Source organism: Octodon degus, unplaced genomic scaffold (genome assembly GCF_000260255.1).
Source record: "Octodon degus isolate 3935 unplaced genomic scaffold, OctDeg1.0 scaffold00058, whole genome shotgun sequence".
Lineage (NCBI taxonomy): Eukaryota > Metazoa > Chordata > Mammalia > Rodentia > Octodontidae > Octodon > Octodon degus.
This window is the reverse complement of record NW_004524634.1, coordinates 11,153,879-11,161,287: the sequence shown is the minus strand read 5'-3', so window position 1 is coordinate 11,161,287 and position 7,409 is coordinate 11,153,879. Positions and strand designations below refer to the sequence as shown.

The 7,409-nt window shown below is 39.4% G+C and overlaps 1 pseudogene; it reads right to left on the bottom strand.

The window, feature by feature from the left end:
- Positions 1-5,281: 5,281 nt before the first annotated feature.
- Positions 5,282-6,258, bottom strand: LOC101580353 (annotated as a pseudogene).
- Between the last annotated feature and the right edge of the window lie 1,151 nt (positions 6,259-7,409).

Sequence of the window (7,409 nt, the reverse complement as noted above, 5' to 3'; positions counted from 1 at the left end):
AAGAAAGAAAGAAAGAAAGAAAGAAAGAAAGAAAGAAAGAAAGAAAGAAAGAAAGAACCATATATCCTTCTAACCTGGATATTATTTCTGCTAACTATGGTTCAATGTGTATTCGAGATCCTCCGATTCATCTGTCAGCCAAAATGTCCCTGTATCAAGCCTCAGTTTCTTTAACGATATATCTTCTAACTCTCACACATGAGAATGCACTCTAAATTTCACATAAGATGCTTTAGTGAAGCAGTGAACCCAGTTTATATAGTAATTCTGGAATTTTCACTTTTAGATTTGAAATGAGATTTGGGGTTTTCCCTGAAGCTACAAGATTATTTTAAGACCACAGTTAAATTTCTCTGTGCCTTTGACTTTCCTTGAAACAGTATTTTAAAGTAGTGGGTTTATTAATTTGTTCCCATAATAATCCAGTGCAATCTCAATTTTAAAAAATCTCCTTTGTATGTTCTTAACAGTCAATACTGTTACAGCAGTTGAACACATAAACAATTTAACTTGACATAACCTTACCACCAGTAGGCCTTTCATCTAAAGCAACAATAAATCTGGCAGATGTGATGCCACTGTATTTCAGGAAGTAGCAGTAGCACATTATCTACTGGTAAGGAGATCATGACTGTATCAAGCTCTCTGAGGTACTTTAACCCAAGGATCATAACCTTGAAGTTTGTTTCTGGAAACTTCTCTTAGGTAAAAAGAGAGAGAGAGAGAGAGAGAGAGAGAGAGAGAGAGAGAGAGAGAGAGAGAGAGGAAAGACTCCAACGTTTTAAAATGATAAACCATAACTTGGGTATGTAACTCATTCACATTGCTCTACGGTATCCAAAAGTCTGAGAGAAGCATAAGGGAAGAAATTTGAAATACATTAGAGATTGGCAACTGTAGAAAAGTAAAGAGATGGTATAAGGAGATCCCAGACCATGCACAGTTCCCCTGCGAAGGCTGATGTCGCATACCACAAAATCATGAAACAATAAGGCCTACAGTGGTCTCAGACTATGGAAGATGGACTACGGAAGCCACGAGTGAAATGTTGATGGCTGGAAAGGGTGCTGTCCTTCAAATATGATGACAGAAAAGAGAGGAAAAAGGAAAACAATAGCTTCTCTCCTCCTCTGATTTCTCATCCCTCTACTAATGTCTTCTCTTAGAAGAATCTGAGTAGAAGTGAACAGGCAAGAAAGGCTAAGTGGGGCTCGGCAGATAGGTCAGTGGTCTAAGCGCCTGCCTGGCAAGCACAGGGACCCCAATTTGACTCCCAGTACTACACTACACTCAGTGCCTTCCTGAAACTAGGTGTGGTGGCATATGCCTGTAAACCCTGAGACAGGAGGATCACGAAGAGTCAGAGCTGCATGCTTTACCAAATAAATAAATAAATAAATAAATAAATAAATAAATAGGGCCAGCTAGATAGCTCAGTGGACTAAAGTGCCTGCTTAGGCAGAGCTCAGTGGTCAAAGTCTGGTCCCTACTGTGGCACAGCCCCTCCCCCAGGGCACAAGAGAATGCAACTGAGACTGGGTGTGGTGGTACACGCCTATAATCCCAGCGCTTGGGAGGCTGAGAACAGGGTGATCACCACCAGTCTGATCTACATAGTGAGACCCTGTAGACCCTGTCCTAAGTAGATTAAAATAATAAATAAATAAAACATAACAAATAAATAGTAAGTGTGGTGGTTTGACACCTGGTGATCAATGTGTAATACCCACCTGATCTGAGAAGCTTTTTGTGCTGAGTTTTCTGGTATGAGCTTGGCTGTTCTCATTGTTTGAAGGGCTCAGGCCTCATCGTCCCTGAGGATGCCTTTCCAGAGGAGCTCTTGTTCTTACTTTGAGCATCACTTGTTGGTTTCATCACAGATCCCCTTAGCTTGTTAGCACAGATCCTTCACTCCCAGGCACGGACTTGTTAGCTTCCAGATCTTGAGGCCTCTCCAGTGTAGATCCGTGAAACAGGATAGCATAAGGCGTTGTCATGGGCTCTAGGTCTTCAGCTGGACTCATACAAAACACAGCCGTGGGACCCAGGCCCTCAGCTAGCTTCTTTGTGTCTTTGGGGTGTGGACAGACCTCCTGTACTCTCTTTGTAGGTGGCTTTTTGGGTGGCCATTATAAAATAATCTTATAAATTATGTGTCCTGCACTGTATTGCTTCCCACACAAACATTGACCACAACACTAAGCAATGCAATTTGTGATTTCTATGACTAAAATTTATAAGCAGAAAAGAGCTGGGATGAAAGATAACAAGCAAATATATAGGTGACCAGCAAGATGCAGAAGCATCCTGCAATTTTGTTCTGTGCATGAATATTCTCCTCTTGGATTAGACAACCTGCTTTTTCTCTGAAGTGAATATAAGAATTTGACCCAAGTTTGTTAAACATCTAGTATTTAAAAGCTATTGTTTATATTCTGTAGAAATGTTGATAATCAAGAATAGTATTGCTATCCCAGAAAAGGAGAAAGATAAAAAACATATACAATGAATACAAAAGGTAAGATAAGGTATTGTCAAAGCTTTCAAGAATAGCTACGTGGTACAATCTTTCAATGATGATGTTGAGAATTTGTTTTCTGATAAGGTAATGAATGAATGCGTATCTGAAAAAAGCTATGAATTCAAAGGTTTTATATTTTTGGATGGGATCATCATTTAATCAGCAAACTTCCAGGAAAGAAGATTGCATGCCATAATGTAAGTGGGCCCCTTTCAATCCGCAGAAACCCTGAACAGAATGGAAAATGGAGGTCTCCCGCTGGTGGCTTTCAAACATCTCATGCATCACCAACTCTCTGCTGTGTCCACACTGCTGGCCAACATGCAAATTATAGATTCATAATCTTTCATAAACAAAGGTCTACTTTTTGATATTTTAATGCAAGAGAGGGTTATGTCTACATATAGGAAAAAAGGTATATGTGGACAATAAAAAGTGAAAGCACTTTGTGGTGACTATTGAAGATTTCTCAATATTTATCAGACTTCCTTTTTGCTACCCTGAACATGTTGTGTAATTCAGTACACTTTTTTAAAAGCAAGTTTAGAGTGAGTGTTCTGTTATTTAGAACCAAACTCATGTGATGAGTAAAGTTAAGAAACAGTTGTCATACAAATGCATATACGAACATCATTCCTAGAAGACAAATTGCCTGAGGGAGAAAAACAAAAGGCAACTAGTAATTTGTAAGCACAAAGGAAAGAGATGTTAGGCAATATGAAGGATATTTGGAATACCAACTTCACGTTCTTATTTAGATTAGGGCCTCCTTTGGGAGAGGCTTTAACTTTGTATCAGTTAGAAAAAAAATGAATAGCCACCTGGGTGCCTAGATTAATTCTGGGATATTGAAGAGAATTGTTTTTGGAGGCACAGATAAGTGGCTGGCAGAATCTGAGGAAGCATCATCCTGCACAGACCAGAGACCTGGAAGGGAAAGAGAACTAATAGCCACTTAGTGATTTGAGGGGAGGCCCACACAGAAGGTGACATCAGCAAACGTAAACGCTAAGAACAGGTGTGTCAGTGTCCTTGGCAACTCACGGAGCAAATAACAAGCTAAAGGCTGAGTACACAAAATCAAAAGCCAAAATTTAACTGATGCAGTAAGGGCAGAGATGTGTACGTTCCCAAAGGCCATTTGGTAGCACACACAGTCACGGTGCTGGAGGAGGAGACAAGAGTGGAGGCTGTGTTTCAAGGGAGAGTGCAGGACCCATTCAGAGAAAGGGCAGCTCTGGAAGGCCTGGGCATGCAGCAGCGGTGGCTGGTGCTGCAGAGCACTGGATTTATGGTGCACCGTAGGACTCTAGACCTTTATGGGCAGCTTCCATATTTTAAAATTTTGACATCAACTTCAAATTTAAATACTGTGTAGTTTTGGACCAGATAGGCCAAAAAGGTAAAATAACCAGCTGTATGCTGTGTTGAACCCCAAGGACATCACTTTTCCAGCTCTACCATAAGGGACTTTTTAGGAACTATTATTTCCCGTAATAAATAGATCATTTTTATGAAGTTCAGGGCTTCTTATACTTTTATGTATTCATTTTTTGTTGCTATTAAACTCCAGGAGCTATAAGTTTAATAATTTTCTTTAAACTCATGTAGAATTTAAAGAATTATTATATCATATCGTCATACATTTATAGGCAGATGAAAGTATAGATATATAGTATTTTAGAATTGAAAATGAAGCTGTTATCAAAAGATACAAAGGTGAAAAATCTGTATTTCAAAACTGGGCTGATGAGATAGCTCAGCGGTATAAAGCATCTGGTTAGGCCAGCTTAGGCGGGTGCAGGGGACTGTGGTTCATCCCTGGCACCACATGCTACACTAGTCCTGCCCTCAGGAAAGGCTGAGCTGGCAAAAAAAAAATTCAAAAGTGAAAATTGTTCCGCAAAAAATAATATTCATCTGAATGGAAAACAGAAGCATAAATATACCAATGAAAGGAAAATTAGCTAAACAACGTGAAACATTTTTGTGTATTAATTTTTTTTTTCTGTATTTAGGACAGGGTCTACAGGGTCTCACTAGGTAGATCAGAATCATAGTTATTCTCCTATTTTCAGCCTCCCACGTGCTGCGTGAGAGCTGCCCAGAGAACTCGATGCAAGAACCGGGCAACTCAAGCGTCAGGGCACAAATGCTTTCTGTAGACAACCAGACTAAAGACAGCTGCTCAGTTTTATTGACTGTGTCTGAGGAAGAGCAACCAGGACTGCAGGACAATACAATGGGTGTGAAATGAAAAGGAGATATTGGAGTTCAACAGTCATCTCAAGTGAGAGCCATATTGGTGAAAGGTAACTAGCATTAGGATCTAAAGGGATATACAGAGACTCCCACCGCCTTCTTAGTGTCTCTGCTCATGCTTACTTCCTCTGTCCCATAGAAAGGAACAGGTCAAGGTTTTTTCTTCCAAAATCTTTTACGATGCCCAGTCAGCAGAACACTGATGCAAAGGCAGGGAAAATGTGACAAGAGTCCTGTGGCCCTTCATTATCTTCTGACCCTCACCCATCCTAGCGTTCTGCTCCATCAGCAACAATAAATGGGTAGACCCCAAAGGGCCCATTGTTTCCCAATAGTCAGGAAGGCATGGGTCACAGCATAGCTTTCAGGAGCACAGAAGAGCTCTGAGCACCCAGACTCACAAACAGAGATACCATTCCACCCCATTGTTTTGGGTGAAAGAAGAAGGTAGCATCTCATACCCTATCTCATGTTTCTGACCTTGCTCTAAGGATGCTCTCAGTAGAAGGAGATACTGGACTTGCCTCTGGGTGGGGTCAAGATGTTGTTATGAGAATGAAGCCATGGCTCCAGCCAGGGCTCATGGTTGTCCAAGGTGGGCATGGTCTCCAGCTCCTTGGTGTGGTCCACTTCTCTCAAGCTGTCCTTTGTTCACAGCTCTTCTTGTGGTGAGGTGCTTGTTGCTGCTTTAAGATCTGATTTTGGTTTTTCTCCTTCACACAAAAATGCATGGTTCTTGGGTTTATTTGGGTGTGGCAAGGGTAAAGTTTCAATGACTGGGGAATCAAAAATGTCACTAGTCTTCCCAGCAGGTGAGTTTAGACATTGTCGGGTCTGCACAGGGGTTGATTCATTAAAGATTCCACTTCCTTTCCGTCCTGGGGGATTTGTCCTCTTGGATATATTCTGAGGTTCTTCAGTTGGTCCAAAAATATTTGATGCCATTCTTTTCATTAGGCTTGTTCAAAGGAGCAGCTTCTTCAGACTTCTAAAAAAGATTGCTAGATTCTCCTCCTGGAGGCTTCATGGCCCTGGAGCCGGCCTGACCGGCCTCACCATCCATGCCCTGGAATATGTTGGCCACCACCCCCAGCTTCTTCCCATTGGTTGATTCTTGATGGCATTTCTCATGCAACTGGGGTTCTTCACAGAAAGTCCTTGCCTATGGTAATAATTTCAAGAACTGTAACTACATTATCTTCCAGCAGATTAAATGTTTCTGTTACAAATTTAAGTCTTTGAGCCATTTTTATTTTAGTTCAGCAAGTTCTGGGAGAGAAAGGTATAACTTCAAACTTCTCTATGTGAACAGTCAGCTTTCCCAGCGCATTGTCTACACCAGTTATCATTTCTACAGTGTATGTCTTTCTATCTTTCTTATAGCCTGCATTTTTGACTCTTTTGTCAAACATCAGGGGGCTGAATGTGAGTGTGGGATTTTTCCATATTGTCTGTTCTATTCCACTAGTCCACATGCTTGATTTTGTGCTTGTACCATGCTGTTTTTATCACTGTAGCTTTGTAATATAGCTGGAAATCCAGGATTGTGATGATTCCTGTTTTTCTATTGTTACCTAGAGTTGCTTTTGGTATTTTGAAGTCTCTTCTAGGTCTCTATAAATTTAGAATTGTTTTCTATTGTTCTGTGAAGAATATGGTTGGTAATTTGAAGGGGGTAATGTTAAACCTATGTACCAGTTTTGGCAGAATATCCATTTTAACAATATTGGTTCTGACTATGCAGGAGCATGGGGATTTCTTTCTATTTTCTAATTACCTCTTTGATATTTTTTGTTTCTTTTTGTTCTCAAAACACTGTAATTTTTGTTGCAGCAGCCTTTCACTTCCTTGATTAGGTTAATTCCTAAGCATTTATTTATTTATTTTTCTGTTTTTGTGAATGATATTGGTCATTTTTTGTATAAAGTAACACTATTGATATTTGTGTGTTGATTTTGTATTATGTGGAAAGACTATAATACTGAGTAATATTACTTTTCATAGATACAATATTCTATTTATCTGTGTATCTATTGATAGACATTTGGGTCTATTCACTTGGCAAATATGACTAATACTGTTATAAACATTAGAGTACTGGATTTTTTGTGGATGTTCTTAATTTACTTTTAGGAATAAATATAGGAGTGCAACTGTTAAGTTTTATACAAAGCCTATAATTACTATTTTAAGGAAATGGTAAACAATTTTCCAAAGTAACTTCACCATTTCTTTTCCCCATAATCAGCATGTGAAGATTTCAGATTTGGTAACAGGTTATTTTTCTCTGATTGCATGACCTCTTAGCCAGTAGGCACCATCTCTTTGTGGTTATGGTTTCCTCTTACCTAATGGACCATGATGTCAAGCATCTCTTCATGATCTCATCATCTTTTTGAGTACCTTTTTTGGAGATGCATCTATTTCAATCTTTGGTGCATTAACAATGTCATTATTCATATTTGAACCATGAGTTGTGGGTGCCTTTTATGTAATCTAGGTAAAAATTTAGCATCACATACAAGACTTTCAAATACTTGGTGTCATGTGGGGCTCATTTTTTGCTTTTTTTTTTAGATGGCTTCATTTGTAGAAAAAATATATATATTCAATTTCTTTCCTTCTA